Source organism: Culex quinquefasciatus, chromosome 3, assembly GCF_015732765.1.
Source record: "Culex quinquefasciatus strain JHB chromosome 3, VPISU_Cqui_1.0_pri_paternal, whole genome shotgun sequence".
Classification (NCBI taxonomy): domain Eukaryota; kingdom Metazoa; phylum Arthropoda; class Insecta; order Diptera; family Culicidae; genus Culex; species Culex quinquefasciatus.
Genome location: NC_051863.1, coordinates 135503510 through 135527822, shown reverse-complemented (window position 1 = coordinate 135527822; position 24313 = coordinate 135503510). Strand labels below are relative to the sequence as shown.

General features: G+C 33.4%; 1 protein-coding gene across 1 annotated transcript in view; it reads right to left on the bottom strand.

The window, feature by feature from the left end:
- The window catches only part of LOC6036188 (uncharacterized protein DDB_G0283357), a 196758-nt gene extending 178405 nt beyond the window's left edge, over nucleotides 1-18353 (bottom strand). Inside the window, 1 exon segment of the mRNA XM_038260663.1 lies at nucleotides 17510-18353. The gene's annotated coding sequence lies outside the window, so the exon portion shown is untranslated.
- Between the last annotated feature and the right edge of the window lie 5960 nt (nucleotides 18354-24313).

Sequence of the window (24313 nt, the reverse complement as noted above, 5' to 3'; positions counted from 1 at the left end):
TTTGACCCTTGATATCCACAAATTCGGAACACTTTTTTCTTACGAATGTAAACAAACTTTGGATCTCTCCAGGAGTACATATTTATTACCAAATAATGACTTCACGCACTGAAACCAACGAAATTCAAGCTTAGTGATGTTTTATACATGGTTTGATAACTTTTTTTGTGAAAAATATCAGTTAAATTCAAGTGTTCCACAATTGTGGGAGGCACAATAACATCCCACAATTATGAAACAGGCCATTTGGAGGCACTGTTTTGCTGCTCTGGACAAAATAGTCTTGGAATGAAGTTTTTTGTTCAAAAAGTATTACTTTTACTAGTGAAATAGCAAAATTATGTCCAAATGAAGGTTCTAAAAATAGTAAGGTCGACAGAAAAGCTACTTTTGGCATGCTTTTGACAAATTATCACAAAAGCGTTCCGAATTTGTGGGTGTTCCGAATATGTGGGATGACTGTACTTCAATTCAAAAATTTCATTAAAGTAAAATAATTATGGAGCACTGGTGCAACAATGGGTGTTTGATAGTTTAACATGAAAAAAATGGAAGAGTGGTAAAGGGATGATGATACACAGAAAAAAAAGTTGAATTTTGGAATATTGAAAATTTGGTAGGTTGAATATTACCTCTTTATTTGTGTGATATTACATAAAAAATGTGTAAAAATGTGAACCTGATGAATATTCATCAAAAACTGATGAAAATTCATCATTTTCTGGGATAAAGTTTATCATTTATTTTGCCACAAAATCTGTCACCATTTCCTAATGAATATTACCATCATTTTTTTTTCTGTTTAATTTATCGTATAATTTAATCATGTTTTCGTTCTATGACAAAACGTTTAACAGAAGTCTATTATAAACCTGAAACCATGTGGAAAATATCATATAACTTATTTTAGTAAAGTTATTTTTTTATGAAAAAAAAATTCTGAATGATTTCATTCGTCAAACCATACTCTCTCAAACTGGGCACAGAGGAAAGTTTTAAAGAAATTTTAAGATGGTGGAGTATGGATTCATTTTGCTTACTGTCCAAACAGTTTGATTTGATTTGATTTGATTTGATGTGATAACCAACAGGGCCACAAGGATGACCTATGTAGCGGTTGCCTAGAATTACAGTGGCTCAGACTCAAAGGGAGCATCTTCAAATTACTGCCGTATGAAGGGCCAAAAGGGGATGGTTGGACGCGAACAAGCAAAATCACTCACGGTGTCCTCAGGGGAAGAGAATCTCCTTCCGACAGTAACCTCCAATAACTCCGAAAAAAGTCTGACAAAGCTGAAAAACAGGGCTCGCACCCTGTTGGGGGCCTAAAAGGGCGCGGCAGACAGCTGGAGACTGACAGGGGTCAATAGATGTAGTAATTAGGCAATCCTTTAGAATTGTATAATTAATAAACTATTTCCCCCTTGTGACGTAGTTCTGGTCTTCCACTATCTACATCCAATCTCCGCCATTACAGCATACCGTCCACTGCCCTGATGCTCCCTCCCCGATTCCCGGCGTTGATTCTAACTACTGATGAAAAGGAAAATCATAGATGAGAAAAGGTCAATGCGGATGGAGAGCAAATCGAGCTCAGTATCCCCTCACAAAGACTGGTAGTAAGTGTGAAAAGGACAGTGGAAAATATAAAGAAAGGCAGAAAAATAAAAAGATAGAATGGCAATGCGGATGGATCGATGATTCCCTCACAATGACAAAAAAGAGACAGATAATAGAGAGAGTAAAAGAAGAACAGAAAATCAGGAATAAGAAATAGTCAATGCAGATGAATGACAAATTATACTCAATATTCCTCACAAGTTAAATACTTTGAATACTTTAAATGCTTTGAATACTTTAAATACTTTAAATACATTAAAAACTTTAAATACTTTAACATTTTTTAAATACTTCAAATACTTTAAATACTTTAAAAACTTTAAATACTTTAAATACTTTAAAAACTTTAAATGCTTTGAAAACTTAAAATACTTTAAATACTTTAAATGCTATAAATACTTTAAATAATTTAAATAATTTAAATAATTTAAATAATTTAAATACTATAAATACCTTAAATACTTTTAATACTTTAAATACATAAAATACTTTAAATACTTTAAATACCTTAAATACTAAAAACAACTACCTTAAATACTACAAAACATCAAATACTCAAAATACTTTGTATTCTTTGAATACTGTGAATACATTGAATACTTTTAATACTTTGAATGCTTATAATACTTTAATACTTCAAATATTTAAATTCAATACTTTAAATATTTTAGGAACTTAAAATACTTTTAAAACTTTCAATACTTAAATACTTCAAACACTTTGAAAACATTTATTTTTTCAATACTTAAAATACTTTCAAAATTTCAAATGAGATGAGAAATTGTGGAGCCGATGGAGAGCAAATAGAGCTCAGTGACCTCTTAAAAAACACCAATATAGAAAAATATTCAGCACACTACTTCATTAATTTGAAATGATTGTAACTACCACCTTATCACCCACACTTCTATTTTTAAATATGTAAACAAATTGGAAATTCAAAATTGATAAAATCGGACATTAATAAATTAATGAATGTCGCAAAAATTTCAATCAGTTTTATTTTTTCTTTAAAATTATGAATAATTTTACTATGAATCAAAGTTGTATCTGTTTTATAGCAGAACCAAAATTTGTAATCTGTTTAACTTTATAACATTCAAATCATAAAACAGAAAAAAAACAGAATTATTTTCAATATCCATCAAAACATAAACAGAGTACCTTTAACAAATTAATAATTTAATATTTAAAAATATATCATGGGAAATTTTTTGTAAAACACTGAAAATTTTAATTGAGCGAAACCAATCAAAACCATTGTGGATTCGAAAAAATAATAATAATAAAATGGAAATCACAACTTTGACACAAGAAATTTATAAAAAGTCATTGCCTTGGCTTGGCATATATGTCAAAAGTTATTAAATAAGAAAAATGGAATTTCCTCACCGGGATTCTGCTGTACATCCGCCACCTTATCCCGTTCCAGTCGGTCCGTCCAACAGCTTCGACTGCGCCAGGGTTTTCCACAACAGCGCCATCGGACTCTTAACAGTACCGATATCCATCTTCTTTCAAACTTCCAAAGGTCACGATCCCATGAAAGGCTCTCTTCAAAAACTTCCAAGGTTCTTTGTTTTAACTGGCGCTCCATAAACACCCGGATTTTTTTTCTTCTACACTCTTAAAAAACAGTAGAATTTTTCTTCACAAAAATTCATTTCTGTTTCAAACACTAATTCATTTGCAGGGGCACTCCTCCTCTTCCTGGGAGAATTAACTGTACGCGAGGGACCACGAAACGGAACCGACAACTTTGAATTACAAAATCTTTTTTGGATTTTTACTGAAAAATCTTTTTTCAGCAAAATTGACGCGAGCAAAAATTTTTTCGACCTTCCTGTTACGCGAGCTACTTCGATCCCTTTTGCTTACTGTCCAAACAGTTTGATGCAAAAATACTTCTCAACTAAAAAATACCTGAGATCATTTTTTACTTTATTGTGCGATTTGGGCTAATAAAATTAGAAAAAAATATACATTTTCTTAAAGTTGTGTGAATTTTTACATGCGGTCAAGCTATAAGTTGATCTTTACAATAATTTTAACCATTAAAGTCGCTGTCCTTTTCTTTTTTGATGCAACATATGATTTAGAATTAAGAAGATTAGAACAATTTTCAATTAATTTAAAATTTCGGTTTTAAAAATCGGTTGAAAATTTCCCGTTTCCCGGGAAATTTGTAACCCCGTGAAATTGGACGTTCTACGCAAAATATGACAGCATTTGTTAATGAATATAAGCATCATTTTTTCTGTGTTTAGTTTTTAATCTAAACTCAGCTATTTTTTTAAATATGATTGCAGTGTAACAGATAGGCATCTTTGAAATTTGAATTTTCCTGAGCACATTGATACTCTGTTTCTTTACAAAAAGTTTCAAATGGATTTTAAAATAATTTCCAAAATACAGGTCGCAACCTTTTTGACAGAAACTATCTTGCTTCATAGCTCGTTTTATGGGACCAGAATGGATTCATCGAATCAAAACTGATGATTTTATTTCAGATTTTAAGCAGTGAAAATACAAAAAAAATCAGAATTCGTTCTTTGACATACCATTATCGATGACTGTTAAAATTAACAAGTGCCTATAGGACCTCATTGACAGTATATTTTTTTTGCAATCAATTTAGTTTGGCTTATTTTCGCCGCAAACTAATCGATAAACAACACCAAAATCAACTCGCGGTGATCAAACTCTGAAAAACAATATTCTTGATTTCATGAAGATTTTTATGGAGTCATGACTAAACAACATGAATTCATGAAACATATTCATATGTTCTCGTGCTTATTATTCTCTGATATAAACACTGATGGACTTTTTCTCCTGTTTCTTTTGACGAAAGACCATCGTTTAGTTCATATTTTGAACTGTTGGGTTTTTTGTGAACTTGTGTTTTTAAGGCTGTGAACAATAATTTTTCTTTGAGTAAAAAAATGAGTTTGACCCTTATGAGTCTTATCAATCTTCATCTCCTTTAACCGAAAAAAGGCCCTCAAAAGTAACGCAACATTTTCACCAGATACAGATCGTTAGCAAACACACTATTAAACGCCTCAAGTTCAAACCAGTGTTGCACAGCCTCGCGAGGAGGCGGCCTACCGCCTTTCAAAGCAGATGTTCGCTCGTTAAGAGCGAGCCAACTTTGTTGTCCTGGAGATAAAAGCTCCCACTCACTTCCGGGAAGAAGCTGTTATCACTCGAAAGCCAGATGCCACTTGTGCAGATCTCTGTACGACGTATACGAATCTTTGAAAAACTTTCAGACAATGGCGGATATTCGCGCCTGGGAGCAAATTAAATTCTGTATACAATAAGCCAAATTACCCCCTCTGAATTCTGTTTCCGTGTGGCTGGGTAAAACCAGGTCTCAAAAGGGGGAAAACCGAAAGCGATTCAAGGAAGTTTGAGGAGCGGACGAAAAGTTGATAAAGTGACGAGGACCCCGAAAAGTGGCGACCACCACCGCTGCCCTTAATCCACCCCTCTAATCTTTTGTTTCAGTGCATTTGTTTAACTTTACAAATTGGATTAACACAACCCCTCCTTACGTGGGGTTGTTGCGTTTCGTGAATGGAGGGAACGCTAGGGTAAGGTTTGCCGGAGGGTTGTTTATGGGGTGGTGGATTTTATCTTTGTCCAGAAGAAATGCAAACCTTTTTTTCTCTTTTCCTTAAGGTTGATCATTCGTCTGGAAAGAAGTTTTCAATGAACCTGATACGACTCATATGTGAACTTCAACAACACTCAGAATCTCAAAATAGGACATCATTTCCACAAACGATAAACTCTCACCGTAATAACATCCTATTAATTACACTTCAGCCCACGGCATAAGTTGAGCTCATAAATTTTAGCTTCCTGCAACATGTTGAAGGTAATTTCTCCCCCTAACCTCTATAGACTCAGCTTGATTGCATATCACGTGCCAGTGCAATTATTAGATCTTCCTTCATTTCTCGATTCCACCTCGCCCAAATCAAGCCGACTGTGTAATACACACGTGTTCAATCCTTGTACCTTTTGCAAGGAGTGTTCGTTGTAAGGAGCCTCTATCGTTTTAGGGAAGTGAATCATAGTTGTTAACTTAAATCAACTTTAGTTTTATTAAAAAAGTTATATTTCATTTTAAAAATAATCTATAAGAAACAAAATTAAAATAATATTCTCAGAGACTCTTGCTTCGCACCTGGCTCCAGGAATCAACGCAAGTCTTGGATCTCCCTCCCCATTCCCAACTCCATGATGGCTCCTTCCCGCCGACTCCGTTGAAAGGATAACAAATCTCCGTGATTAATTCCCCTCGGCGAAATCGCTGCCGTTGGATTGGAAAACGAGGGGCGGTGAACTCCACGCCGAGAAAGGATCGTCCAACGTGGCCCCACAACCGGCAACGCACACACCGGTTTGATGGTGGTGGATCTATTAATGAGGAGAATTTTCATTATTGATAATTTTCCTTCGTTGCGTGGGCTCTTTGTACAGACTAAGTGTGAGGTAGCCCCCCGATGAACACACTGCATGGTATGTTCCTACACAGGAAACGGAAGCCACCCGGAAAATAAGGAAGTGGTGAAGCAAATGGAAAACTCGCTACACTCCACTAATTGAGACAGAGGTAGTCCTTAGGGAGGTGGATCATACTGGGGAGTTGATGGTTATTTTATGGAAGGATGTTTTAGTTAGGCTGTTGTTTTTATATTCTAATTCTATCTTTTCTCACTTAGAATTTCTCTACTAAAACTACTTCTATTTTTTATATGGCTCAAACTTTGTGAGGGCCTTTCCTATGACCAAAGATGTCAGTTTGTGTCATTGGTTCACCTATACAAGGCTCCATTAGGGTGACAAGAAAAATTGAAACTTTTGGATAATTTGAAAAGATACCCCCTGGCTCGATTCATTAGGCAATAATAAGTAACTGTGCCAATTTTGAGCCAAATCGATTAAGGTTAAGTGGTCGCTTGTTTAGTTAAAGTTTATATGGGGAAAATCGCAAAACTGTTAGGGGAAAAACATCGCTTCAGGATTTTGGCAGCAGGTGTCGCTAATCCCAACCAAAATTGACCAAGTCAAGCAGATTCTTCCAGAAAATTTTATTTCCTAAAACTTTGTCAAAGGGCGCAAGAAGATCCGAGTTGATCCTGATGAGTTAAGAGCAATGCGATGAAAAGAAATCGGCTTATAAATTTATGTGTATAAGGGGAATATTAAAAATATATAAAAAAATAGTTTTTACTAAAAAAAATCACCAAAAATCAGGATCAACTCGGATCGTTTGGCACCCTTGGACAAAGTTGTAGGGAATGGAATTTCCTAAAAGAATCTCTCACTTGGACAATTTTACGCGAGACCCGCTCCATCTGGCAATAAAATGAAAAAAATGATTTTTTGCACACATTTTTTGATTTTTCCCATATAAACTTCAACCATAAAGAGCGACCCCTTAACATTAACCGATTTGGTTCAAAATTGGCACAGATTCTTATTTTTGCCTAAGGAATCGAATCAAAGGGTATCCATACAATTTTGGCAGCTGTCTATACAAAAATGCTACGTAAATATTCGAATATCTGTATCTTTTGAACGAATTTGCTGATCAATCTGACATTTTTGGCAAAGTTGTAGGTATGAATTAGTGCGTCCAAACCGGGAATTCCCGGGACAAAAATCCCGGGATTTTTCCAAAACCGGGAATTCTCGAATCTCGTGAATTTTCATAATTTGTCCCGGGAATTTCCGAAATTGAAAAAAATATATTAAATTTTGGTGTGGAAATTCAGATTTGGTTGTAGAAATAGATGAACAGTTGAAAACACAGTAATCAATCCGAATTTTAAAACATTTTAATTTGTATTCGGCTTTAATCAGCTATAATTTGGCTTATTAGAGAAAATGGTTTAAATTTTAGTTCACAGATCCGCAAAATTGCTGGCGCTTTGAATATTTTCTGTTTAACTATATGTTTTTTTAAAAGACTGGGTATTTTATTTATATTTAGGATTTCAAATTTGAAAAAAAAATAATGTTAAATTATTTTTCATCAAACACCGGAATCAAAACAATTAGAACACTGATTTCCAAATTTATTGCTTTGAAATCTCCTGTACCTTTTCAGCCCGTAGTCCTGATTTTCCCCAGTTGGCGGAAATAACTAAAAGATAATTTGTAAAACATGTTTTATGTAAAATAATTCATTATTTCTAGAGATTTTTTTTTTTTTGAAATCTCTGTAATTACTCTTAGCTTTAAGAAAAATTAATTACAAAAGTTACAAATTTTTAATTTCTTTTAAGTTATTTGATAACTGTTGTCCTTGTTTATTGAAGTGTAGATTGTCACCAATTATTATTATTATGGAGATAATGCTATAATTTTAAGCTTGAAACCATATAAAATATATTTGAAACATAGATTTTATTACTGCTACAAAAATTTCCCCGGGAATTCCCGGGATTTCAAAAATATTTTTTCCCGTTTCCCGGGAAATTCAAAATCCGGGAAAATTGGACGCCCTAGTATTAATGAAGGCTATATAAAAAAAAGAAAAACAGAAAAAATTGCTGATTTTTCAATAACCGTAAACCAGTGTGACATTTATAGGATTTAAATTTAATTTTGGAATAAGTTTTCTCAAGATTTTTTTTTTAAACATGTACTGGGATAGGCAACGCAAGGTTCATCCACTAGTTTTGAAAATAGAAATTTTTCAATAGTTCCTCAAAAATCTTGACCGAATCTTGACGGAGAGGCGGTACGCCCCCTTCAATTTTAGAGCATTCGAAAAAGACGTGTTTTTCAACAATTTGCAGCCAGAAATGATGATGTTGGAAAAATTTGGTATCAAAGCCAATTTTATGTAAAATTTTACGCCCGATTTGATGGCGCGCTCAAAATTCTGAAAATATGAAGGATTTTTCATCGAAAAAATTCAAAAATAGTTTCAAAAATTCGGCATTTTTTCGATACTTGACTGTAATTTTTTATGGGACACGTCATTATATGAAAAATGTCCTGTACTTTTCAAATCTGCAATAACCCAGAAGGGTAATATTTTTATTTTTGAATTTCGTGTTTTGTGTAACTTTGCAGGTTCTTTTTTTAGAGTGTCTGTCGCGGGTACCCTTGAATGGGCATGATCAACGACGACCAACTATTTCAAAAAAAAAAAAATTCGTAAAATCGCGATAACTCGTGATGATTTCAAGCAAACCCTTTATGTTTATAAATCAATATTTTTGTTATTGTCTGCTCCAAAACTTTGTGAAACACAATCTTAAAAAATAACCCTGCAATGTGTTGTGAATTGTGTTTTTTCGATTGAAATTTTTTTAATTTTTCTGAATTTTGAGTACGCCATAAAATCGGTCTAATTTTACATAAAAGTCCTTTTGACATCAAATTTCCATCTCATCACCGTTTCAGGCTGCAAATTATTGAAAAACACCTCTTTTGTTCAAAAATGAATGGGGTCGTACCGCCCCTCCGTCATGAGATATCAAAAAATGGACCTCGAATTCGTGATCAGAGACAAAAGTTACCTCTTAGGACAATGTTTCACGCAAATCGAAGAGGGGTTGGGGCAACTTTCCTCGATTTTTTGTGAGTTGGTAGAGAATTACCCAATAGTAGTTTAATGATTTTTTTCTTTTAATTAATTCAAAAAGGGATGAAATTTTCAAACTTGCTTTGAAAAGTATTACTATTATTGTTACATTTTTAAGAAAATTTTATGAAGAAAGTGATAAATTAAACTGGTAACATAAAGGTTGACAACAGTCATGATTATACCAAGGCATATCACAATTACAATGTTTCCCTGAAATATGTTCCATGTTAAGTATCTAAACCCCAACCATTCCATGATCCAAACTATTCTCCAGCCAACGATCAACAAAGTTCACACATCCTTCCGAAAAATAAACTCCAATCGACCTACAATAGGAGCCAAAAATTTAAAGCTCCCAGCCATCTCATTTCAACATAAAACAACCCTTCCATATTCACACCCCCAACCCATGGAGCCCGTATGTGTGTGTTGATTGCTTCTTCATGGCTTGTTCCAAAGTGATGTTTTCCGGCTCAGTCCACTTCCAACACTGTGATGTGAGGCCTGTTTACCATCCAACCAGCAGAATGCTTCCTAACGAACCATCCTCCGCTCTCTCATAACTTTCCCGACGCCTTCTTCCAGTCGACCCACATTACACCCTCGAATACCCCAAAGACGGTCAACGTGTTACGTGAAACAAAGATTGTCGGACGGCAATGTGGCAGGCAAAAATGAGAAAATCCCTTAAAAGATGTAACGTCCTCGTCGGTGGTCTTTGCCCGCTGCCATCATCATTCAGCAGCGTCGTTGGTTTGTTGGGGCCAGGTCGAAAGAGCAAATGCCACGGATTTCTTTTTTTGCAGATTGGGTTACCGTTCAGTTTAGTGGTTTAGGGTACACGGCGTGTTTTCTAGAACAAACTTTTCAGGAAAAAAAAGTCATCGCTACTTTCAAATGTGTCTTATAGGAAATTTTTTCAGCTTTCCAATGCTTCTAAGAGCGAAATGTTTCATCGGGAAATTTCTGAGATATCTCTATTTTAAGTTTTTTGGTTTTAAATTCCTTTATTATTTATTGAAAATTGTATACTACCTGTTCAGAAAACTTATCAAATGATGTGTTTCATATGTCATTTACTCATCAAAATGTGCAAAATAAGACAAGAAACAACTTGGTAGAAGGTTGCAAACCGCTAAAATTTTTGAAAATTATGTTTTAACCGAATTTTTGATTTATTCAGAAATTAAAATCATAAAACAGTGTAAAAATATATTTTTAACAAGAATTATTAGATTATTACATATTTTTTGTGTACAAATATCACGTGTTTGCTCTGATTTAGCTTGTTCAACCGAAACTTTGGCAGGTTTGTGATTGTTAATGGTATTATTGAATTTTAATGAATAAATTTGATATTTTCTTAAGCAAACATTAACCAGGAACATTAAAACAAATATGATTTAAAATCGAAAATGTACTACATATTACTGTTGCTAGCTTCAAAAGTCATATTTTCATGAGTACAAAATAAAGATAAAATTTTATCAAATGTTTTCTGTTGAAAATGCACTTCAAAGTAGCAATAAAACTGGAATCTTCCAATTTAGAATGCTGAAAACACTGTCACAAACTTTTTTTTAATTATTATTTTAACAAAAACAATCAAACAGAAACTTTCTTTCGAAACTATTTAAAAAAAATCAAGAAATTTTTTTTTAAAGATGAGATTGAAGATGAGAGTCTTATAAACTTCTAAAATATTGGTAAATCCATGATCATTTAATACAAGAAAACTAAAACAATCATTTCATACTTATGAAAAGTATTTCTCCTAAAGCTTGCAACGGCAGTTTGCAGTTTAATTTCGAATATTAAACATGTTTTGTATCTATGCAACTGGTTAATGTTTGATTAAGGAAATATGATATTTATTCATAAAAATCTTGTAATATCCTATCAATTTCAAACCTGTAAAAAAATCGGTTGTGGCAGCTATTTCCAAGCTGTTTCAGAGCAGACCGGTGTTATTTGTATACAACAATTATGTAATAATCTATTTGTTCTTGTAAAAATAATATTTTAATGCGGTTTTATGATTTTAATTTCTGAATAAAACATAAAAATTCGGTTAAAACTTCATTTTCAAAATGTTTAGCGGTTTGCAACCTTCTTCAAAGTTGTTTCTTGTCTTATTTTGCACATTTTGATGAGTAAATGACACATGAAACACATCACTCGACAAGTTTCCTGGACTGATATTAAAAAGTTTCCAATACATGATTAAAGATTTTAAAACAAATAACTTAAAATAGAGATATCTCAGAAATTTCCCGAAGGAACATTTTGCTCTTAGAAGCATTGGAAAGCCCACTTATAAACAGGAATTCTAGACTTTGTCTCAAGAATAAACTGTTAATTTATAAACAAATTTTCAGACCTGCCATGCTTTATGCTGTGCCGATCTGGACAAGCTGTTGCTTAACCAGGAAGAAAAAACTTCAGAGGATTCAGAACAAAATTCTGAAAATGATTCTGAAACTTCCTCCTGGTTCAGCACCAGTGAACTTCATCAATTAGCCGAAGTTGACACTTTGGATGTTATGTCCAATAAGATAATTGATGCATTTCGACAAAAATCATTGCAGTCTTCAGCTGCATTGATCCGCTCTTTATATAGTTTATAAGTTAGTTTTAAGGTATCCCTTTGCCCTTTTGTACATGTAGGACCTCCTACATTTGAAATCACTGAATAGCGAAAGCTACAATATTTCATGAATAAATGAAAGTTGCTAGTATTTAAAATTGAGGTGAAAAGTCATCGTTTGTGATTGGACACTCAATAATATTTTAACTGAATGAATGTACATGGAAAAGAAATTTGAATAAATATAAATTAAAAAAAAAAAAAAAGCATTGGAAAGCTGAGAAAATTTCCTATAAGACACATTTGAAAGTAGCGATGACTATTTTTTCTCCTTAAGGTTGCCCAGAAAACACGCCTTGGGTAGCAGTAGAACAAGTCACTGAAACTAAAAACTTCCTTCAAAAAAAGCTCCAACTCTCACCATTCTACGGTAAGTTGATTTTGCAGCCTGGTTTGCATAACCAGTATCGTCTCTCTGACTGGCCGCAAGAGTGTCGGAAAACCACTTTCCACATTCTCAGGATCAAGTGGTGGTTTAGCATGGTCAAGTGGCTCACAAATCAGTTGAGTGAAATATCTCGTTCAAGCCAGAAACCAGTACGTAGTGGGTGGTTTGCTTCAAACTTTGGTTTCGAGAGCAAGTTTCAAATCTGCCAACCGAACGACAAAAGGATTCCATTTGAAGTTCAAAGTACACACCGCACCATCAAAAGAAGCGAGACAATCGTATTATTGCACAATTAATTGCACCCCAAATCCACTCAATTTCCACTAGCGCAGACATCGGGGAGCCTATCCGACGAGAGTCACTTTGAAGTTTCAACCCCAATGATGACCGTGCAGCGTACACTCTAAATTGAAACCATCACAGAGATGGCGGGGAGTCGAGTTTTTTTGCCAAACCCCCATCTGCATGACCGGCAGACCGGAGCGTCGACGGTGTCATGTCCGGATCGGGTAATGGATTTTATGCGAGTAGCCGGATTCAATTATGCCTGCATCAGTGGTGATTGAATAAAGGGATTTAAAAATTGATGCCTGGAAATAATAGAATACTTTCAATATTTTCAACACTGAACATAAAAACAGTAAAATGTTTCAAAATTCAAAATGAAATCAAAATAACGAGATTTTTCAAAAACTCAATAAAACAAATGGACCGTTATCACAGTGGGTCCGGGGTGAGATGGGGCATTAGGGTGTAATATGGTTGTATGAAAAAAAAAAATAAAGTTGTCCAAATTTAGTGAGCACAGCACTTTTTCAGTTTCTTTTGGGGTCCTCAACAACTCCCCAAAGTTTGGGATCGATTGGTTTAGTCCTCACTTTGCGCAAAGCGATTCAATTTTCCATATAAATTTGTATGGGGAAAACCATTTTTTTGGATTTTGATATTCAACAATTCGACGTTTCATGCTATATCAACCCAACTGATCAAAACCACTGAGATACACAAAACAAAAGATCATCCATAAACCACGTGGACACTTTGCTGACAATTCTAGACTCCCTTTTCCCCCACCAGGACAATTGTTTATACAAAAAATAATCCTATTTGTGTGCAGTTTGGACAACCACCAGAGCTAACCCTCCTAATGTGTCCACGTGGTGTATGGATGGTCCACAAGAATGTTTTCTGAGTGTGATCATTAAAAATTTAGATAACGATATCTCAAGAACTGTTGGACAAATTTTCAATGTCAAAAATGAAACATTTGAGTAGTTTCCTACACAGTAAATAAAAATCATGGTAATATTACATCTCGGAAGGGGTAATTCTTTTATGTCAGAAAAAATGTGAAATTTTACCTCTTAAAATGTGTAATTTAACCACTTTTCTGATGGAATAGTAAAGAGGTAATATTCAACCTTCCAAATGTAAACAATTTATTACTCTGTGATCAATCCGAATTAAACATTTCAAATTATTTGAATTCAAGTCCTACATTACAAAAGAACCAAATTAAAGTAGATTGAGATACATACGAGAAGAGAGCTCAGGAATCAGGATATTTTTGCAAATTTAATTCCTGTTTTTTTGTTTGGATGAAACTTTATGTGTGCCTATGAAAAAATGGCCCATAAAACAATGCGACCTGTGCATATTTTAACCAAAAATTGGTTCCATTTTAAAATGTATTTAATGAACTGATTTTTTTTATGAATCATGGTGTTAGTTTAGTATGTTTTGAAGACATTTTCAAGACATTTTCAAGACAGTTTTTTGCAGTTCGCCAAAACTGAGTATTGTCGGCTATAATAAAAGATATATTTTTGGTTCAAAATTTAACTTTAATTAATACCTTATTTCTTTAAAACGGAACAGTTTAAAATACCCAACGCTGTGTCAAACATCGTTTGAAGTCCCTTTTAATGACGCCCAATCGAATATAATTATAAATTTTGATAAAATTAGTCATTTTAAAGAAACATGCCATTTGGGTTATCATCTTGAGTGATCCGTTCAAAATAAATTAAATTAATAACTTAAAACCTATACCGATGGCTCTAAAGGGTGCCCAACGGCTCTAAACTGTTAAAAGTCATATCAGGGCATCTGTTAGAGTCAGTTACCATCATTTGTTACATTATGTTTTTTCCTTGAATCATTGCAGGCTCCAAAAAGGCAAAAAAAAATTAAACTTTTTCAGAATCGGGATATTTTGAAAAAAAAAATCACTGTTTTAGTATAACTGGTTAATAGAATGCTTAAAATTCAGTGTAATTAATTGTTAAAACTCTCAAAAACAATAACCGTGAATGCTGTTTACTTTTTAATCCATACAAAAATTCAGAACGATCAGCATAGAAAAATCATTTTTTCTTTATATGGCCAAGGCTGGAAGCAAATTGGAGAATTTAATGTTTAAATGTGCTGTAACATTTTTATAGCCAAAGAAAAGGTTTTCAATGCATTATTTGTTTGTTTGGAACCTATTTAACATGTACACATGCTACATACATCATAAATAGTCAAAACAGGCCCGATTTTCACAAACTAACAATGTCGTATTTTTTATGGGCAATACTGTATAACCAAAAAGACAGTCTTCATCATTTCGACGTCGTCGTGCTATCTTGTCACACCCGCCATTTTGACGTTCCAAAAAAAAACGCGTTTTAATGTTTGACCTTGAATAAACAAAAATGAAAGAACGAAATGTAAACAATAACAAACACGTTTTGTTTAGCTGACCATTATGTGAATTGTCCCGAAGTTTGGTTGAAATTGGTGGCTAGAGTCCCGAGTTATACAGTATGTAAAAAAAGTATTTACACCCCTTGTGCACTATGCACATTTTGTGATGAAACATGTAAACAATTTAAAGTTTGACAGAAACCTAGTACTACGTTTTGTTCAGAATCTCATGCCAAACATTTTGCTACAAAAAAAACGCATGAAAAGATGATTTCTATAAAAAGTTATATAACAAATACTACTACAAAAATTTGTAGTAATTTGTAAATTTGTTTGTACACCTTTCGAAAAATTAAAATAAATAAAGTTATTTGCCATGAATCCAGTCTCTCAACTCCAAATAGGAGCAATTCTCTGAGATTTGGGTCATTCGTTTTTTTGTTTGTATTTTTTAATCCGGCTGAAACTTTTTTGGTGCCTTTGGTATGCCCATAGAAGCCATTTTGCATCATTAGTTTGTCCATATAATTTTCCATACAAATTTGGCAGCTGTCCATACAAAAATGATATGTGAAAATTCAAAAATCTTCGGCAAAGTTGTAGGTATGAATATGGACTACGCTGAAAAAAATGATACAAGGTTTAAAAAATTTGGTGATTTTTTATTAAACTTTTTGTCACTTAAACTTGATTTGCAAAAAAAAAACACTATTTTTTAATTTTTTGATATGTTTTAGGGGACATCAAATGCCAACTTTTCAGAAATTTTCAGAATGGGCAAAAAATCTTTGACCGAGTTATGATTTTTTGAATCAATACAGATTTTTTTAAAAATCGAATATTGGTCGCAAAAGTTTTTCAACTTCATTTTTCGATGTAAAATCGAATTTGCAATCAAAAAGCACTTGAGTGAATTTTTGATAAAGTGCAGATTTTAAAAAAAAACACCGTTTCAAGTTATAACCATTTTTAGGTAACTTTTTTGAAAATAGTCACAGTTTTTATTTTTTTTTAATTAGTGCCCATGTTTGCCTATCTTTGAAAAAAATATTTTTGAAAAGCTGAGAAAATTCTCTATGTTTTGCTTTATTGAACTTTGTTGAAACGACCCATAGTTGCTGAGATATTGCCATGCAAAAGTAAAAAAACAGAAAAATTTATGTTTTCTATGTCTCACCCCAACAACCACCCATTTTCTAATGTCAATATCTCAGCAACTATAAATCCGATTTACAATGTTAAAACATGAAACATTCGTACCAACAACTTTGCCGAAGACACCAAATCGTTCAAAAAATTCCTTCAAGAGATACAGATTTTTGAATTTTCACACATCATTTTTGTATGGACAGCTGCCAACTTTGTATGGAAAATTATATGGACAAACTAATGATGCAAAATGGCTTCTTTGGGCATACCGAAGACACCAAAAAAGTTTCAGCCGGATTAAAAAATACAAAAATTAAAATTAAAAAAAAGACCGATTCCGTAGAGAACTGCTCTCTTGCTTTTTTTGCTGTCAGGGGCAACCATTTGATTTATCTTCAATGATTTTGATGCAAATTTTTAGGAAGTTATCAGATAGTGAAGCTTGATCATAAATTCTACAGCTTTAAATACTTCACATTTTCTATGAAATAAGTATCAAATTTGATTTAAAAATAATAACATGGACAGTTATATTGCATAGTTGCATTAACTTGTGCCATAGATCAAAAGATGACAAATTTAGTCACCAATCCAAAAATTAAATAAAAATAAATGAGAAATCTAATTTTGAAGATAGAATAGATTACAGTGCCATATTTCTACCGACTATTCGACACATTTCTTCGACTGATGAATTAGACTGACTTCCTTTTTTGTTCTAAATTGTTGATCAAAAACCAATCTAAAATTTTACACACTAATGGAACCATTTAAAATTGACGTTGATTGTTGGCAAGCAGATAGTAAATTAAATATTTATTCGTTTTTTAATGGTTCAGTCATCAATCGATTAAGATGACAAATGTTTTTCATAACCAAAACATGAGTAATTGATTTATATGAAGTCAAAAATTCACTCCGAAGCAACGCCACGGAGTTATCGATGTGGCAAATGAAAAGTTTGACTTAAAATTAGTTTTCCATAGTAGATTCTAATCTGAATCTGTAATAACATTAAAGTTTTGGAATGGATTTGGTTTCATACGAGACATATTACGAAAAGAAAAAAAATCGTAGCGTTGCAACGCCAAAATATGTCTAACACAAATATCACTTTAAGTGCCCGCACCATCCAAGCCTTGACGATAAGAAATATTAAAAAAAAGAATCTTATAAAATCAAAATTCAAGAATTTTTAAAGCATTAGACTGGTATATATATATCTCATAAATTGAACGAAAAAATGCATAAAACATGATTTATAGACTAAGCCAACCGATGCAAAAACGTAAATCAACACAAAAAAGTAACAAATTCACCCAATGCAGTGTTCATTGATGCATACAGTATAATGTATATTCGACGTTCGTCCTTGTTTTTCCCTTCCCCTACTCACCTCATCACCTTCACTGCAGTTGCCAGCTGTACCCTATTCCACACCACCCCATCATCAGCTCGGAAAACATTCCGATACTCGGTCCCAGGATCGGCCTCGGCCACGGCGCAAATTATGCAATATTTATTATCATAAATCACCAAACAACATTCGGGCTCTCTTCCCCCATCCAATTCTGCCAATTTCGTTCCACTGCACTAACTTGGTCTGCTGGCAACCTTGCTGCACCGCACTTCAAACTCTCTTCAAGGGTCCTTCCCCAGCGCCACCGTTTCACAATTGAGCCACTCACAATTTCACACACTAAATTGCACTTTTGAACGCGCTGCCAAACCCACAACCAGCTCCCCCGGCCGTGTCCCAGTTGGGCGATGCATTGTGTTAAAGCAGTGATTAAAACAAACCCGAGGTTTTATCTTCCGGAAGTGGAGCTACCAAGCCACAAGAACCACAATTTATTCCACGCGATTGCAGCCAGAATTAATTGCCTTAGTTTTCCCGTTTCCGAATTCCGAAATGCACAGATTTAATCCAAAATTGTACATTTTACTCGTTCCAATTTGGTGCAACTTTTGGGACTGCACTATAAACCACAATTTTTGTCACTGTTTTTCCTCCTTTCCACCAATTTGATTCAATTAGTCCTTAATTGATATTAATTGTTACATAATGTCCTTTCCGGCACGACACAACAACCAAAAAAATCCTTCCTCCATAAAGTTCACTTCAGGTCCATTCACAAATAACACAACCTCCAAACCAAATAGTCCTTCAATAGTCCATTCCACCTGGTCCAGAAAAGGCCGGTTGGAAAATTCCGATGTTGTCGCGACGACCTCGGTTCGGCAACTGCTGCAGTTCGAGCGGACACATAAAATTGATAAGAATAAACTAACCAGCCAACGGAAAACCTGGAATTCTCAGCCAAGAGAGAGAAAAAGAAAGGAAAAGAGAGCCTTCCAGTCAGACCATGTGGTAGCTGCATTTTCCAGGCACCGGTTGGGAAAATGAGCCGGCGCGGATGTCGAGCAACTGGAAAACTAAAGGAGGGGAAAATCGAGTAACACTCAGCTGGGAAGGGTGGCCAGTTTTTATTTTGGTTTTTTATATGTTTTAAAAGAATGGAATTTGATTAACACTAATGAAATTTCGATTTGAAGCAAAAAAAACTACTAAAAACTAAAAACTAAAAACTAAAAACTAAAAACTAAAAACTAAAAACTAAAAACTAAAAACTAAAAACTAAAAACTAAAAACTAAAAACTAAAAACTAAAAACTAAAAACTAAAAACTAAAAACTAAAAACTAAAAACTAAAAACTAAAAACTAAAAACTAAAAACTAAAAACTAAAAACTAAAAACTAAAAACTAAAAACTAGAACAACGACAACGCGAATATTTTCAAAATAAATATTACATGATTTTGTCGAAAGTTGATCATCATCCATAAATCATCCCAATTACCTATTCAATTAAGGCAACACAAATTACACCAAATTACGTAGAATGTTTCGTATTTCACCCATAAATCACACCACCATCCATCCATCGATTTCTTCGTCCTGCACCGTACAAAATCAAACATTCCAGCCCAGTATACTCTTGGTGGTGCAAATGCAAATCCTGACCAAGCGCAAGTCAATAAATCATCATAATACACGTGACCACGCTCTCGTGTCTGGCCCCGGTTGTTGTCCCCTCGTGTTCCCGGTGGAAAATTTAGCAGCCAGGAAGAAAAACAACCACTTCATCATCGTTACTCGCTTCCGTTTTGACGAGCGCCGGCTGTACGACACCGGTATTTAATTCCTTGTGGCAACGGAGGAAAAGTCGGGAACCGCCACAGGGATTGACAAATTGGTTGCGCATAGACGAGAGGACTGCCAAGTTCTGGACACACAGCATGTTTCCTGTTGGTGGACTACTGGGAACTCTGGGGAATGGGGGTTCTCACGCTCTCGTCACTCACGAGTCGTGAGAGGCTTTGAAATTTCCAGTAACGTTCCAGGAATGCTGTTGGTAAGAAAAAATAAGGTAAATGGTCCTAATTTAGTTGAATGAAGAATGTTTACCAAAAAAAAAAAAACAAAATCAATGTAAATCAGCACAAGAAATTAATTTGTTTAATTTAAAAAAAAAATCTTAATTTTCGAGTTAATGTCTATTTTGGGACTCGTAGTCGAAGGAGCGGCCGTGGCTGACTGGTCACGGTGTTCGCTTTGTAAGCGAATGGTCCTGGGTTCGATTCCCATCTGCTCCTAACGAGAAAGTTTAGGAAATATAAATCTCGGGGTTCGATCCCTCGTCCTTTGGATTGGTAAGCAAAAATGCTAACCACTATGCCTTCGTGACTTGGTAAGCTATGACTGGAATTAGGAATACTGTTATCAACTATATAAGCGCTGGGTCCTTGTCCATTTGACAAGGGTTCGGAAGTTCTAAATAACTGTCAACAAAATTATTTACAGCAAAGTTTTACTATTTTTACCATCAAATTGTTACTGGATTGGATTCAGTAGTTGCTGAGCACCCTTAATTCATTTTTTTGTAACCTGTCTATTGTTGATAAGAAAAATCCATTCAAAATAGAAATCGTAATCACTTCCAGCCAGTTTCGTACTAGGCCAGAAGCCAGAGAGCCAACATTTGTATTTTATTTTTAAAAATATTTCAGGTTTAAGCATTAAAAAATGTTTATGTGAATGAATTTTCCAAATTTGTTTGCATTTATAAAAAAAAAGGAATTACTAAAATCAACAAAAGAAAATTTTAAAATACGTCCCAGGAAGCCCAGGGACAAAAAAATCGGGATTTTTTCCAAAGCCGAGAAATTTTGAATACAGCGATTTTTTTTTTAAATATTTCGTCCTAACTAAAATACCAAATGGTCTGAAAATTTAGATTAAGTTGTGGAAATAGATAACCAGTTGAACCTTTAATAATCAATTAGAATTTTGAAGCATTAAAATTTGTATTTTGCATGTGAGCAATTCTCTACCAAAACAGGAAATGGATTTTATTTGTATTTTTTGATTTGGCTCAAACTTTGTGGGGGCCTTCCCTATGACCAAAGAAGCTATTTTGGGTCATTGGTTCACCCTTACAAGTCTCCATACAATTTTGGCTGCTGTCCATACAAAAATGGTAAGTAAATATTCAAAAAGCTGTAACTTTTGAGTGAATTTTCTGATCAATTTGGTGTCTTCGGTAAAGTTGTAGGTATTGTTGAGGACTTTTGAGAAAAAAATAGGTACACGGAAAAAAAATTGCAGATTTTTTTTATCAACTTTTTTTTCACTAAAACTCAATTTCCCAAAATACGTATTTTTTGATTTTCGAGATTTTTTGATACCACAAAAAAACGCAACTTTTGAACCATAGAGAAACATGGTCAAAAAATCTGCCGCCGAGTTACGTTTTTTTTTTAAAATAGTTAATTTTTGAAAAAATCGAAATTTTATGCAAAAACAAGTTTGGCATTATTTTTTAATGCAAAATTGAATTTGCAATCGAAAAGTACTCAACAGATTTTTTGATAAAGGGCTCCGTTTTCAAGATATACAGTATGTAAAAAAAGTATTTACACCCCTTGGGCACTATGCACATTTTGTGATGAAACATGTAAAAAAAATAAGTTTGACAAAAATCTAGTACTACGTTTTGTTCAGAAACTCATGCCAAACATTTTGCTACAAAAAGCTCATGAAAAGATGATTTCCATAAAAAGTTATATAACAAATACTATTACGAAAATAAAAAAGATGCAAAAAAAGTTTGTACACCTTTCGAAAAATTTACATAAATAATGTTATTTGTTGACAAATCACCAGAAATCCAGTCTCCCAACTCCAAATAGGCATCCTTGACTGATTAAAAAAATAATTTGGATTGAATATAAAGTTTACTAACTACTTAGTTTAAAAGTTTATATAACTCTGGAAATTCTATATAAAACTTATCTAAACTTAATTTTGCAAACTTTTAATTCAACTAAATGTCAATATATTACCATATAATTGCTAAACAAACATTTTGGAGTGGGTTTAACACCGTTTTGGGGGTATTTGTATCGATAGAATAGATTTTTCGTTGGAATTTCGTACCAACCCGGAATTACGTCGTCGGAAAATCCGCCGGCATCCGAACCGGTCCACGATTCACCAGTCAACCTATGTGGAATCGGAAAAAGCATAAAATTTCCGATCTTTTGATACCCAAACATCTAGGGTTTCTTTAAAACCTACGTTTTTAAATACCTAAGCAAAAACGTTGTTATGGTTTCGTTTGAGCAACCTGCCAAAAATATATGGAAATTCGTAATTTTTGTTCTCGTGGTTCAAACTTACTTTTTGCCCAGGTATTTAAAAACGTAGGGTTTAAAGAAAACCTAGATGTTTGGGTATCAAAAGATCGGAAATTTTATGCCCTTTCCGATTCCACATAGGTTGACTTGTGAATCGTGGACCGGTTCGGATGCCGGCGGATTTTCCTACGACGTAATTCCGGGTTGGTACGAAATTCCATCGAAAAATCTATTCTATCTATACAAATACCCCCAAAACGGTGTGATACCCACTCCAAAATGTTTATTTAGCAATTATATGGTAATATATTGACATTTAGTTTTAATTCAACTAGCATTTTAAATGGGCGTAATATTCAATGTTTGGCCCTTTTAAAATGTTAGTCTTGATTTAAAAATTTTCGGAATATTTTTTTTAAAAAGATCGGAAAATTTCACGAATGTTTAATGTTATAACATTGAAAATCGGACCATTAGTTGCTGAGATATCGCCATTAAAAAATGGTGGGTTGTTTTGGTGATATTTAGAAAACATCAATTTTCGTGTTTCTTTTTCTTAAAGTTGCTCTATCTCAGCAATCCGAGGTCCAATCTTCAATGTCTCTTTGACAAATTTATAGCAAATTTTCTGAATTTTTCAAAAAATTTTTTTTATAGAAATGGTCACTCATGGTCTGCAAACTGCAAATATTTCGCTGAAATAAAACTTTCGGTGGCTATATCTTGAAAGCGGAGCCCTTTTTCAAAAAATCGGTAAATTACTTTTCGATTGCAAATTCAATTTTGCATAAAAAATTTTGGTCATTTTTTTGGTATAAAATTTCGATTTTTTTTTCAAAAATCACTATTTTTTCAAAATTTTATAACTCGACGGAAGACTTTTTGACCATGTTTCACCATAGGCCCAAAGGTGCGGGTTTTTTTCTCCAAAAAATATTTAAAAAATCACGAAAATAAAAAAATACGTATTTTGGGAAATTGAGTTTTTGCGAAAATAAAGTTGATTACAAAATCTGCAATTTTTTTCCGTGTACCTATTTTTTCTCAATAGTTCTCAACAATACCTACAACATTGCCGAAGACCAAATTGATCATAAAATTCACTCAAAAGTTACAGCTGTTTGAATATTTACGTACCATTTTTGAATCGACAGAAGCCAAAATTGTATGGGTGAACCAATGATCCAAAATAGCTTCTATGGTCATAGGGAAGGCCCCCACAAAGTTTGAGCCAAATCAAAAATTACAAAATATAAAAATGGTCGGTTTCGCAGAGGGTTGCTCATATATTAGCATGAATTTGGCTTATTAGGAAAAGTTGATAAAACTTTGGCTTACTGATCCAGAATATTTAGCGCTTAAAACATTTTCTATTAGATTTTATATATTTTATAAAAACTGGTTTTTATATTTAAGTATACTGATGATTTTTATCTTGACAAAATGTATGTATATTAAATTATTTTTCATCAAACACCGGAATCTCGGGCAAATCAGGACTGAAGTTAAGAATTAAGACAGCTATTTAAGCCAATTTTCTGCAAAGAATGTTAACAAAACAATTAGTACAACGATTTCCAAATGTATTGCTTCAAAGTCTCCCGATTTACCCCAGTTGGCGATAGTAGCTTATAGAAAATTTGTAAAATATGTTATACATAAAACATGAGTTTCAAACATAATCTTAAATTTTGCATTGACTGATTTTATATAATTTATTTTCGGATTTTTTAGTCATTTTCAAAGAAATTTTTTAAGCTTTTTCAGGTATTTCATAAAAAAACTATTTATAAAAAAAATCATCGATCAGAAACTTATTAAAATTGAATTAAATTGGATAAAAACTGAAGTTCATTTAAAATCCGAAGAATAACAAAGATAAAAAAATGATCAATTTTTTTTTACTTTTTTAGACTATTTAAAAATGGTCGTCGTATTTATATGCTTGAAAACATAATAAATGAAACAAAATTATTTATTTTTATTTTGAAAAATTCTTAAAATTCTGATGTTTTTATAAATTTTTCTGAAACTCGACATTTTAAAATGATTTTTAAACTGCCAGCCACCCTAACACTGGCGGGTACTCACGATGCAAAGCAACAGGTACGCATGCGCATTTATCACGTGAAAAGCCCATCATCACAGTGAGTGCTTCGCTGTATGCAGTTAACGACTTGTTTTTTTTTTTTTTTTTTCATTCTGAATTGGGTATAATGTATTTTTTTTTTTTATTTTACTAGTTGATATCGCCTTTTTATTTGGTTGAGAATTTCTATGAAATTATTAAACAAATATATTTGTAAGAGATCTTTGAAATAAATAGTTACAAATAAATTCGTTTAAAATTCCACTCTTGACAATTTGAAAGTATTTCACAAAATACAATACATTAAAAAAAAATCACCCATCTTCAATAAACATAAAAATGAGTACCCCTTCACTCACCTTTTTAAACATCACTCACAGCTATGTTGCCAACCGTCGTCCTTGTTCGGCTA